This window comes from Cynocephalus volans, chromosome 8, assembly GCF_027409185.1.
Source record: "Cynocephalus volans isolate mCynVol1 chromosome 8, mCynVol1.pri, whole genome shotgun sequence".
NCBI lineage: Eukaryota > Metazoa > Chordata > Mammalia > Dermoptera > Cynocephalidae > Cynocephalus > Cynocephalus volans.
Window position 1 is genome coordinate 93,462,528 of NC_084467.1, and position 14,645 is coordinate 93,477,172.

Consider the following 14,645-nt stretch of genomic DNA (forward strand, 5'->3'; position numbering starts at 1 on the left):
CTAGATTTCATTTTGCGGTGTACTAATCCATGTCTACTTTTGAAGCTGATTTTTGACTGTGTGATTTTGATTGTGCTTTGGCATTAAAAATGCTCAATATCTTATTAATGGTAAGCATTGGATATGAGTATGCCTCTGAAATTAAAACCCGAAGAAATGTGAGTGACTATAGTTGTCAACTATCTCTTGGTTTATTCTACAGTTATTTATTTGTGTAACATTAAAATACTTAGCAGAAATATCTCTAATTTAACTGGTGAAACTATATTTTTCCAAAGGACCATTATGCTGAGAATCTTTTCTATAATCTAAGTCTATTTGTGAAACCAAATCACACTGGAGAGCAGGTATAATTTATTACCACAGCAAAAAATAAATAAATAAAAATAATAATATCTTTTTATTAAAATATTACTGCAAGTTAGGATACCAGGGTCTTGGGAGGGGAATAAAGGACAGAGGGAGGGATGAATATGTAGAGCACAGAGGATTTTTAGGGCAAAAAAACTATTCTGTATGATTCTGTGTATTAGTTCATTTCTGTTTCTTATAACAGAACACCTAAAACTGGGTAATTAGTAAGAAAACAAAATTTATTGCTTACAGTTTTGGAGTCTGGGAAGTCCAAACTCCAGGGAACACATCCGGTGATCTTTCTTTGGTGGTGACTTCAGCAATGCAGGGCATCACATTGCGATAAAGGCAATAACCATGATCTCCTTTTAAAGCCATCAGAACCACATTGATAACCACCATTAAGCCATCAATGGTTGAATCCATTCATCAGAGCACTGTCCTCACAATCGAATCACTTCTTCGAGGGCCTATCTTTTACTTACCATAATAGGATTTCTAACCCTCTTACCACTGTCATGGTGGGAATTAAGACTCAGTAAGTCTGGCAGGGGGACGTCCAATCCACAGCATACACCAGTAATGGTGAATACATGACATTATGCATTTGGAAAAACCCATGGAATTGTACAACAAAAAGAGGAAACCCTAACGTAAAATTGAGTTAATAATAATAGATGAATATTGATTCGTTATCATAACAAATGCACCACACTAATGTAACATGGAAATAATAGGAGAACTGTGTGTGGACGCGGGGGGGGGGGAGGGCAGATACAGAAACTATCTGTACTTTCTGCCCAGATTCTCTGTAAAACTGCTATAAAAATAAAATCTATTACTTAGAAAAAAAGATTTAATTTTATCTAGCTAATGAAAATGACGGTTTCTAAGTTCTTACCAAGTCAGATCATTAAGGAAAAAAAAAAAAAAAAAAGTGGGTCTAAGCAACAAATGTAGGTATTGAGTGGAAAACCTTTGGTTGATAATGCAGGGCCTGTTTGGTGCACTGGGAATCACTATATCTCTGCAATGGTACATAGAAAAAGAAATACTCACTCTTTTAAAGATAAACAAATATTTACATATTTCAAAAAATATTTTTTAACCCATGCATCAGCTTTTCAAACCATAATTATTCTGTTGTTGTAACCTGACCAGATGCTAAAATGTAAATAAAATAGAATGGAACAGAACAGAATGCACTGTATCTCATAAGTTATGAATATTTTCATCAAACTCTTTCTCTACATTTACTTTAAATGCATAAAGTCCTGTGTGTTTGTGTGTGTGTTTAATATGTGTATACATGCTATACAACAAATTCCAACCAAAGTGATTGGATTAGAGAAAATAGCCATAAGTTTGCAACAATGAAAATTCAACCTATTAAAGTATGTAGAATATTGTCAAAACCAAAATCAGATGAGATAAATAAGGAAAAGTATTTAAACAAAATAATACTAACACAAATAAAAACTGATGAAATTTTTCAAAGGATTCCATTGAAGAAGAAACGAATAAATGAAAACTGTTATCATACTTAAAGCCAAGATCCTTTTGCCTTTCATGTTTTAAATAAATGTTCCTAACACACATACTAATTGTTCAAACATTTCTTTTTGCACGATTTAATTTTCTCCAAATCTATCAGTCTTTGTATTTGATATGACATTGTTGTCACAATGTTTAAATTCTGGCATCACAGCAGATGGCATCAGTTTAGTGTGTCACCAGCTTCTAATATCTAATTCAGTAAAAAGTCAAGGAGTAAGGATGCTATAAAGTGATTTAACTTTTGCTAAAAAAAAGCTAAGCATATTTTAACTTTTATAAAGGATAAAATTATGGTTATGAGAAAACCTAAAAAAATATTTAAATTATGAATATGTTAAGCTAATTATTGTATATTTCTGTGGCTACACTCAAAATCTATTTGCCAATTCCAATTAAAGATTATAACTTGGAAAGTACATACTGATCTTCAGGAAAGTGTTTCAGAAATAAGATATTCTTGCTATATTTTTACCCTAAAACTGACCAATATTTATCGATAAATAGCACTGACATAAAGCGTAAAAACAATTTGGTTCTTAAGAAAAGGTTTTATTCAATAGTTGTTTTACTTAAGGAATATTAAACTTTAAAGTTTTTGGAAAATACTAAACATAGCACACCAAAACATTCTAAAATTATCCTGAGGAGAAGAAAATGAATAAAAGCAAAATGAATAATTCAAAGATAATGAATATACTTTTGCATAATAAGTTTTAATCTTGAGAGTAATGTTCATAAACTACTGTTTTAGAAGAGGGATATGATAGTTAAATAAAAGCACAATAACCTAATTTCCAAATTATTCACCTGCACCGTATCAGATGCTGTGACAGGTTTTGAAAATGTGAAGTCAAATAAATGAGACCCTTGCTCAAGTAATTTACATTTGAGTTGGGGTGAGAGATAATATACAAAGATTGAAGAAGACTACAAAAATCCATGATGGAGGTATGCATGAGGGTATTTTGGAAATTCAGCAGAATAAACTCTATTCTCACTAATGAGAGATCAAGATATGCATGTACAGGTGATTTTGAAGAAACAGTTGGTATTCGATAGAAAAAAGGAAAATCTATTCTAGATAAAGAACATGTAAAATATATGAAATTAGTAGTGTTCCTATGGATTTGGAAAAACTGAAGGGTCATTATATTTTGAAGTGAAAGGTATATTGGTCAAGAACCAGGGATGCAGTAGAGAAGCAGGAATAAGATTATGAAATGTCTTATGTGCTAAGCCAATGTATTGGTACTTGCCAATGTAAAATTTATAAGGAAAAGTTTAAGTCAAATATTGACAATTTTTTTTTCCTTTTAAAAATATATCTCTGGGAACAATGAAAAAGAATAATAAGAAGAGGATCATAATGGAATAGTGAAACTCAGTGGGAGGTTGTTGTAATGAAGGCAAAAAGAGAAATGAACTTGAACTAAGCGATGAGAGGAAAAAAAGAGACAGTTTTAGCAAACAATCTGAGGACTATTTTGTAAATTTCATGTGAGCTTAAGCAGCCACAATGGGCACCATTCATTGATGTAGGAACATGAGCAACCATTGTGTGAACATGAGCAACCATTGTGTGGGGTAGACGGTGGGAATGGAGATGACTTTAGTTTGATGCATCAGATTTGAAATGTTTTGGAACATCTTCAAATGGTTATCTCAAGTAAATTGCTGAATCTTTAGTTCTTTTCCAATCATTTTTATACATACACATACACTCATGCATACAAAAGTTTATTCAAAGCTCATTATTTTTGTAATCTTTTTAAAAGTTATATTTCTTTAGCAGTGTTGTGAGCAGGTGAGGTACCAAGTGGGAAGAGTCAGAACAAAAAAGAGATGATCTACTGTGGTATGGTACTTTACATAGAATGTATCTACATTTTGATATAAGAAAAGAAGTTCATGGCAAGCCGACATTACTAATGTAAAGTGCTGCAAAAGAAAAATAAACTGTAAAACGTTATTTTAAAAACATTGTTGAACTTTGAAATCAATGAAGACCAGATGAACTTAAAATCTGGTGGCATATGCCATTTCAAAGCATCCTCTGAAGGCCTGGTTTGGCCCAGGTAGAGGAATTTTAGTGGGCTGGAGTGGGGAACTGTAATGATTTGGCAGTTGGGCAGGGTTGCTACAGTAAGTTGAAACTATGCAAAACTCCAAATTCATAGCTCGTTCTCACCATGACATATTTGCTGCTTTCTGGGGACAGCTAGAAAAGTTAGTGAGTTGACCTGGCAAGGTGAGGTGAAGTTTCCCACATTCTGAGAGCACTTAAGAGATAATGTTCCATTAGAAGGAAGGAGTCTACTTTCAATGAACTAAGAACAAAAGAAAATAACCTTAACATAATAATGGTCATATGTAAAAAGCCCACACTCAGCAGTGAAAAACTAAAGATGTCCTCTAAGATCAGGAACAGATAAGGATGCCCACCACTTCTACTCACCATAGTACTGAAGGTTTTAGCCAGAGCAATTAGGTAAGAAAAGTAAATAAAAGGTATCTAAATCAGAAAGAAAGAAGCAATATGTTCTCTGTTTGCATACGGCACCAAATTATATGTAGAAAACCCACAAGACTCCATTAGAAAGAAAAAAAATACTTTTAGAACTAATAACCAAATTCAGCAATATTGCTGGATATAAAATCAACATACAAAAATCAATAATATTTCTATACACTAACAGGAAACTATACAAAAAGGGAATTTTAAAAAATCCCATTTACAATAGCAACAAAAAGTTTCATTAGAAAACATTAAATACTTAACAGTAAACTTAACCAGGGAGGTGAAAGGGGTGTACGCTGAAAACTACAAAACATTGACAAAAGAAACTTAAAAAGACACAAATAAATGTAAATACAAGCCATGTTTATAATTAGAAGAATTAATATTGTAAAATATACTCACTCTACTTAATGATAGCTACAAATTCAATGTGATTCCTATCAAAATCCCAATTACATTTTTTCATAGAAATAGAAAAAAAATTCCTACATTCATATGGAACCAAAAATGTCCTTGAATAGCCAAAATAATCTTGACAAAAAAGAACAAAGCTAGAGGCCTCACAGTTCCTTATTACAAAATATATAATAAAGCTACATTAATTAAAACACTATGGTACTGGCATAAAGGTAGACATATAGACCTATGGGACATATTAGAGAGCGCTGAAATAAACCCACACACATGTATGTCAAATGATCTTCAACAAGAGTGCCAAAAGTATACAATGGACAAGGGATAGTTTCTTTAACAAACGATGCTGGGAAAACTGGACTCTTACTGAAATTGGATTCTTATTTTACACCATACACATAAATCAGCTCAAAATGTATTAAAAACTTAAACATAATGCCTAAAACTGTTAAACTCCTATAAGAAAACACAAGGAAAAAGTTTTATGACATTGGAGCTGGCAATAATTTCATGGCAATGATGCAAAGAGCCCAGGCAACAGAAGCAAAAATAGTCATAAGTGGGAGTTAAGGAAGAAAGAAAGAAAGATCATAAAAATACATTAATCATTCAGAAGGAGAGAATAGAACTGTGGTTACTAGAGAGGGGGGGTAGGGGAGGGTAGGTGGGATAGCAAGAAATGGGTTAATTGACACAAAACAGCTAGTTAGGAAAAATAGGTTCTATTGATGTACAGTATGATTACCATATGACCCAGCAATCCCGCTTCTGGGTATTTATCCAGAGAAACTGAAATCAGGATCTCAAAGAGATATTTGCATTTCCATGTTTATTGCAACATTATTCACAATAGCCGATATATGGAAACAACTTAAAAATCTATCAACAGATGAATGGATAAATAAAACATAGTCTATACCAACAATAGAATATTAGACACCTAAAAAAAGGAAATTCTGCCAGAAGTGACAATATCAGTGAACCTGGAAAATGTTATGCTAAGTGAAATTGGCAAGGCACAGAGAGACAGATACTGCAGGATCTCACTTACAGGTGGAATCTGAAATAGTCAAACTCATAGAAGCAGAGATTGGAATGGTGGCTGCCAAGGGCCAGGGGGATATGGGGAGTTGTTCAGTGGGTATAAAGTTTCAGTTATACAAGATGAGTAAGGTCTAGAGATCTTCTGTATGACACTGTGTTTATAATTAACAAGACTATATTGTGCAATTCAAAACTTAAGAGGGTAGATCTCATATTAAGTAATCTTATCACAATAAAAAATAAAATGTAAAAGTATGGGGTTTGCCGTGAAAAATAAATTTTCCCATAATGTTTTTTGCCACATTTTTGAACTTCGTGGAGCAGGAGGATAAAAAGCTAAGCATAAAATCTACAAGGGCAGAATTTAAACTCCTTCAGTCTCTCAGGTCTGAGGTATCAGAGACTTACTAGGGTCTCAAATGAAAACATCAGGAAGAACACCCTGAAGAACAAGGTGGATTGGAACTTTTTCTAAAATGAAGGCAGCAGATACTGAAGTATATAATCAGAGGACAAAGAAGAACCCTCTCTGGCAGAAGATATTGTTTGCAGATTCTATGATTATTCGGTCATTTAAAAAAAATCATGATATATGTGAGGAATTTGGAGGGAGGGAAAGTGGTGGACTAACGGGTATAAAACTATGCCATCTACCCTAAGGCAAAAGGAATCATTAGCAGTATATGCATCTATCAAAGCAACATACTGTACCCCACACATATGTGGGGTAAATATTAAAATATTTTAATTAATTAAGAATATGGGCAAAATTAAAGAAAATTAAAAAGCGAAGCACATGCATAGACAATCCAGATACTGGCATTAACTGAAAGAGAGTTTTAAAATAGCTGTGACTGATACGTTAAATTAAATATAGTAAAAGATGAGTAGAAAAACTGACTGAAAGACAAAATTTCAAGAGAGAATTGAAATAGATGAAAAGAACCAAATGGACATTTTAGAAGTATGACCAGTTTAACAACAGAATACATAATTTATAAATATAGAGACAAATTGATACAAAATATATCAACAGATGTACTGAGAGAAAAAGAAAAAGAAAAAAAGAACAGAAAAATCTAATCTATGGGGATAGAAGACAATAATGATTAGCTTTGGAAGCATACTGATTGGGAATTGATAGAAGGAGGCTTGTGTTGTGTTGGACATGTTTTGTGTTTCTATCTTAGTGTTTTTTCCATATGTTTAACCATATGAAAAATTAATGAGTTGTACTTTTAAATGTACTGCACTTTATGTACGTTATGTGTAATGTTCAGTTTGTGGAAATTCATCAAGTTTTCTAGTTCTGTATTCACTTTTCATTATACATGTTACAATTTCATAAAGTGCTCAAAACATTAGGAGAATTTATTTAGAATACTTGTATTGGTAGGTAAGATTGAACCAATCAACAAACTTCTTAAGTATCTTTCTTGCTTTAATTTGTGCTGGAGTAAACCCATTAACAGATATAAAATCCAACTGAAGAAAGACAGATAATGAAATCAAATACAATGATACAATAATTTGCTGAACTATTATAGATATTCTGGAATCAAAAAGAAGAAGATTATTGGTTAAAAAAAGATGAACTTTGCCTACATAACTTTAAATTTTATTCTTAATTGAAATGACTCTGAAATAGCCAGTTTTCTAAAACTTTATATGCTAAATTATCATATGTGGTACATATCTGTATGGTTACTTCCTTCAAAGTATTTAACTTCTGTTTTGTAATACAGCACTTTGAGCTATTAATTTAAAATATATAGAAAAAATGTGGTATATAAAATCTTCACTGTCACTATGAATCTTTCTGCAAACCCTCTCAGCCTGCCGCACTATGGCGAATGATGTGACAAGTTCAGTCTGTCAGCACTATCTAATATTCAGGGAGAAAGATGATTTCCAAGAATGACAAAATGAAGAGTTTGAAATAAAATGATAGGCCATTTTATAATGTGACTTCATGACTGACTATGACTAGTACTTTTATGTCACTTTCTGAAATACTTTAAAAGTACAGTTGTTGGAAATGCTAATAATTGAGTTCAGTTGAGAGTGTTTCTTTCTTGCCAGGAAAATACTACAGACACTTGAGACAGACACACAAAAAATACGTTATAAAGTGGTTATCTGATAGGATAATCAGATTTGCTTTAAATGTCTGCTTTGCATATTATTATGACGAGGAGAAGTAAAATATTTAATTAACTCTGAGTACATTACAGAACACAAAAGTTACTTTAATTAATTTTTTTCCAGGGTAAAATAGCCAAATTATTGGCCTTTTTCACACATTGTTTATTCTGTAGTCTTTTAACAAACTACTCATATATTTAGATATGAGGCAGATGACTGACCATATATTGTGTTTGAAAAAATATATATTTATAAATGTACATCCTGAATGGATTTTATCCAAGATATGGGTTAGATTCATGGGCTAGGGGAAGCTTCTTACTGTAGGTTTAGATTTAGATTCCAGGCAGTGACTTTCCCGTTGTCAATTAATCACCCTATGTTAGGTTCTAATATTTGCATTGTGGACTTTGAGGTGAGAGCACAGCTTCATTTTGCACACAATAATTTGTATCTTCTTAATTCTCACCTTTTAAACATTCTTCCTTCTTCTGTGAGGTAAAAGTTCTGAATCACCATCTCACATTGGAGGATTATATGAAGTTGGGCAAGGGACCATGGTCAGAAAACATGGGGAAAGATTTAGTTACGGGTAACTAAGACATTTGTGCTTGTTTTGGATCTTAAAAAGTTGATTCTTCAACTTTTAAAATATGATGTATCAGAATGACTTGTAAATGAGTTGAGTATCTCTAAGTCCTTGTTCTTCCGAAAGCTACTTTCTGGGAACAGAAGATATAGACAGTCCATTACACATTATTGGCCACTTTTGGGTCATGTGACTCTGCTCTCATGGTCACAACATGCTAGTCCAAATATTTCCTGCACAAATGAAAAGCATTCCATGATGACTTTGGTGTACAATCCAGAGAAATCAGTTCCTTAGGGTTATTACATACTTCGTGGTGTGTCAGTTAGAATTTATTCAAGTGGAAGTAACTGAGACCTGGCTAAATGTGGCTTGAACTCCAAGGACATGTATTGTTTACTTTAGCAGATATTGTTTACAACCACTCAAGAATGACAATGAAGACACATCTGTATACCACTTTCCTCAGTATAGGGACTTTAGATGCCAGGCTTGAACCCCAGTGCCAAGATGACTGTCACGGTTTCAGGCATTATGTGATCCCAAGAGAGCATGCAGTGCAAATTGGAAGGGAATAGGAAGGAAACAAAATCTTTCCCAGAAACTCTCTAATAGGCAACCCCTAATTTCTCAATGACAGTCAATTTAAAATGGAATGATACATCCATGACCGACGTAATGTGATCATGAGTAATTATTGGATCTGGCCATTGTTGCCTAAACAAAAAGGAGTTTCTGTAGCAAGAAATATGTCTGATGACTATCAAGTAGACAACCAAAGATGGCACAGGTGATCGTTATGTGATCAAATCGATTTATGTGTTTTTGGAGAGTTTAAATATAAATGTAACTAGATAATGCAGTGGAAAGAATAGTTAAAAAGTGCTAAAAGTAGAAATAAAAGCAGACAAGAGAAGAAAGAGTCATGAATGTGGCAGGTTACTAGATCAAAAGGCAATAGACATCTGATTCAAAGGAAACAACAAAATTACTGGCACACCACATCTACTGCCTGGGTCATTACAGTTACTTATGGGTCATTGGAGCTACTTTTTATTCTGAATGGTGATAAATGATTTTCCAGTGCTCTTTGATATCTTGCTCTTTTGATACAGTGTTGGTTTTCTCTTTCTATAACTTCTCTGTGTTCTCTTATGATAAACATCACCAACTGTGATGAGTGACATGAGAATACCTGTTCCTTTTGAAAAGTAAAAATACTAATAAAGACATGAGATGGGATTTAAGGCTACGTATCTCACACGAATTATTCATTTAATAAATATTAATTGATTTCTCACTAAGTGTGATATTATACTTGACTCTAGTAATAAAGGGTAAACAAGACAAAGTCCTTGCATTCCTGGAGTTTATTTACTTGTAGGAGAAAGACAATATGCAGGAATACATATAAATAACTAAAATACATTTCTGGTATTTGTGATGCTGGTGATGACAATGATGATGAACATTATCATGGGCTAAGAAAGATCTTATGCATTTTTTGGTTATTATTACATTTAGTCACCATTTTATTGTAGGTACTCTGTGTTCCATTTTACATATGAGAAAATGAGGCACTAGCAGAATATATTAAAAAAAAAAAAACAGGGTAAGGAAATTTTCAGTGAATGCTGGAACAATCATAGATGCACAATTTTGTGATAGAGAAAAAAGAATAAAAGAAGATCTGGAAAAAATATGTATCTGTGTATTAGGCAGGAAGAAGAGCAAGACTAAAGACAATTCTGCAAGGAGTTTGGTATTTTGAATAGTTAGGAAGTCAAACTGGCTAAAGTCCCGTGAACCAGAAGAAAAGCGTAAGCAAATAGGTTTCACAGTTATGCAGTGATAAATTATGTAAAACTCCTTAAGTCATGATAAGAGGTTTAATTTTATGCTGAAATCAGTGGGAAGTCTTAAATCAGTTTAAAACAGAGGATAATGCAATTAAACTTTTGAAAAGATAATACTGACAGTTGTGTAGAAAATAGAGTCTAAGGGTACCAAACTGGAAGCAAGAAAACCAGTTAGATATTATAGTAATGCTGGTAATAGATAATGGTGGGTACTAAAGTGATGACAGAAAAAAGTAAATGGAAGTAATCAAATTCAGAATATATTTTGAAAATGCCTCAAAAGTACTTGTGGATGGATTGACTAAGGGATAGAAAAGAAACAGCAAGAGTAATACTTAGCTTTGGGCATAAAAAAAAATTGCTGAATAGTGTCCTCTTTTACTGATCGGAGAATACTGGGGAGAACCAGTTTTATTTGTTTTATTTTTGGTAGAAGAAGGTGGTGCACAGAATGACTAGAATTGAGAATTCGTTTTGAGATATCTATTAGGCATCTGCTATGGTTCTAATGTCCCCTTTAAAACTCACGTCAAAGCTTAATCTCCAATGTATCAGTGTTGAGAGGCGAGGCCTTTAGGAGGTGACTGGATCATGAGAACTCTGCCGTCATAAATGGATTAATTCATTCATGGGTCAATGAATTAATGAGTTAATGGATTGATAAGTTATCATTGGAATGAAACTGGTGGCTATATAAGAAAAAGACCTGAGCTAGCATGTGAACACGCTCAGAGAGTCCCCACCAGCAAGGACTCCACCAGATGTGGCCCCTCCACTTTGTATTCCCAGCCTCCAAAACTGTAAGAAATAAATTTCATTTCTTTATAAATTACCCAGTTTCAGGTATTCTGTTCTAAGCAACAGAAAACTGACAGTATCTAAATTAAAATGTTAAACATAAAAAAACTATATTTTCTTTATTGACTACAATTAATAATATGATTACTACATTTTTTTGTTCACCCATGATGGTATCATTCATTTTTATTCATTCATTTATTTACTCATTCAAGAAACAGTATTATTTTAGGCTCTGCAAATGGTGTTAGATATTTCTAACTCTTTCTTTTCAACGGAGCTTCATTTCACCAACTGTCTATAGTACCTGTTTATTACATAATTTACTAGCAATGTATCAAGCTGGACTTTTTGTCCTAATTTGGATGCTCTGTTCTGTTCACTATCCAGTTTTACCAGTGGCCATGTGATGTTAGAAGACAGCAAAAGGTAGGAAATCCCTCCATTATTTTGTGTTGTAGCAAATGGCTTATTACAAATAACCAGCATTCCCCATATGGCTTAGGTAAGACTCACAGATGTCGCCCCCTTGTTTACCTATGGTAAGGCCAGACAGACTCTCCAAATTCCCATTCTTTGCCTCATAAATGATTAGCTGAACTGTTTTGTTCCTACTGTCAATCAGAACAAAAAGTGTATTAACAAAACTTTCACTAAGATTCTTTTTTTCCAGATCTTTGAACTGTGGCCCACCCTCAGCCTGAGCCAGTGTACAGCCTCTTCTTAAGAGACCCTCCAAGAATAGGCTGGCCAAAGGACAAAACTTCCTCTGATCTGTTATGCAGTCATGCCATCCTTTCCTTCCACTTCTCCACATTAGGTTCTTTCCACAGCAGTTAGTTTAAAATCCCAAAAGTGGATAAAAAAGATTATCATACACTCTCAAGATTACAGGGAAAATTAGAATAAAAAAGTTTTGTCATATCTGACCAAAACAAAAGCATTAATCTTATCCCTCATTATGCTGCCTACTGTTCAAGTCAGTTAAATCAAAATAGTCAAGTATCCTATGCACCCATTTTATGTCAGGTACCATTCTAAGTGTTGAGAGTACAAAGTTAAAAAATATATAGTCTCACTGCTTTTTTTCAAAGAGCCCATAGAATTCTTTGTGATAGATCTTTATAATACATGTTTAATGATTTCCCATCATCTGGAAAATAATTTTAATTCCTAAACTTGGCATTTAATTATCTCCATGACCTGAATGAATCCTTAGCTACCTCTAGTAGGTGCATATATACTTTTTGTTCCCTCAGTGTAGTTTGACTCTTCTTCTGGAAGAGCATATGTTCTACCTGAAATCTCTCCCTCCCCAATATTTAATCCATGTCCTTACCTGGTGGGGGAAAGGATTCGTGACCACATATGTAGTTCTGAAGAAGCATGCAAATGAAAGATGACCCATCCAAACCTTTTATATCAATAACTACAGTTCAGGCATGGGCAATTAGCTCAAATTAAAACATCTAGAACTAAAAAGACTAAAAAGACTTATGCAAAGGCATGGCGCAATCCTTGGAAAATATCATGCCTTTTTTATAACTGCTGCTGCTACAGGATTAGAATGTAGGCTGAAGCTACTGGAAGCTAAATATACTACATAAATAAAAAATCTTCCTGATAATGGAGGACAGGGGTAATTAGCATCAAGACAGAGAGAGAATACTGTGGGCAATTATATTTTTTGACTAACTGAAACCAAATTTTCCTGAAAACAATTCTGCTTTTTAGATTTTTCTAAGTGGGTTAGAATAGGAATTTTGTCACTTGCAAATTAAATCTCCCACCCTATCTCATAGCATAGTTTTATAAATACAGGTTACAGAATCATATAGGTTAGGATCTAACTTCTCCCAAGACCACAGATGCAATGAAAGAGTGAGAAGAATCTGCAAATTTTGCTGATAGACACTATATCTCCAGCCCCAAATTCTAGACACCTAGAAGGAGTTCCCTGGATTTGCACTTGCCATTTATTTTCCTGAAGTACTTTTCCTCAGATGTTTACAATGCTCATCCCTCTTTTAAAATATCTTCTCCTCAGAGATTATTTCCATCATCATCTTATCAAAAATGGCACCACCTGCCCATATTTGACCCTTTACCCCACTTTATTTTCTTCTAAGGCTGTTATCAAAACCTCTTCATTGATTTACTTTCTGTTTCTCTTAATATGTAAGATACATAGGAGCAGAAACATTTTTGTCACAATTCTAACACCATGGTTCAAATGCCATAATCACCTTAGGTATTCCTGGCATAAAGGGCATCACGGTAGATGCTCAAGATATATTTCCTAAATGAGCAAATAAAAATTAAGTAAAATAAAGTTTATTTTTAAAACTTTATATCGTTACAATTGTGGATTCACATGCAATTGTAAAAAAGAATTAAAAATTGTTTCTAAGCAAAACACTAGAGAATCTAAATATTTTTCCTATCATGGAAAGCAGTTTTTTTAATCGGTTATTAACTGCCCCCTTCCAAACTACTTTGTTTTGTGTTTTTTTTTTTTTTTTTTTTTTTTAAAGATGACTAGTAAGGGGATCTTAACCCTTGACTTGGTGTTGTCAGCACCACGTTCAGCCAGTGAGCGAACCGGCCATCCTTATATGGGATCTGAACACGGGGCCTTGGTGTTATCAGCACTGCACTCTCCCGAGTGAGCCACGGGCCGGCCCTTCAAAACTACTTTGAAAACACTAGTCTACTAGTAAGTCAAGCTGAATCTCTTATTTTTTCTTGTCACATTCCATACCCTTCATATGCTTTCTAAACCACTTAAATTAATAGAAATCACAGTCTAGATCATAAAAAGAAAAATTAGGTGTTTCTCCTATTATTACATTTTTACATGGACATACTTTTTGCAAAGGCAGAAAGAAAACCATGAATATTATAAACCTATAAGGTCAGTTCATTTTCAGATTGCTTTCTCAGTATAAAATATCATAGACATTTTGTAACAATGAAAGAAGCAGAAAAAGAAACAGAACTTGTAGGAATAAAAAAATAGTATTTTTTGTCAAAACTCTAAAAATGCAACTTATAAGATATATAATTTGTTTAGAGTAAAATTTACCACCTAACAATTTTTTTTTTCTGGCATTATTCATTTATTTACTCATCACATATTTATTTAACACATCCAGGCACTATTACAGAGGTTGTATGTTTCAGAGAACAAAACAAAGAACTTGTTTTCATGAATCTTAAATTCTAATTTTAGAATACAGACACACACACACAGACAAATGAATAAAATATGTAATCTAATAGTGATAAGTCTATGCAAAAAATAAAGCAGAAAAGAGAGTAGAGAAAGGCAAGACAGGGTGTGGGCAGTTCTAATCTTAAATAGTGC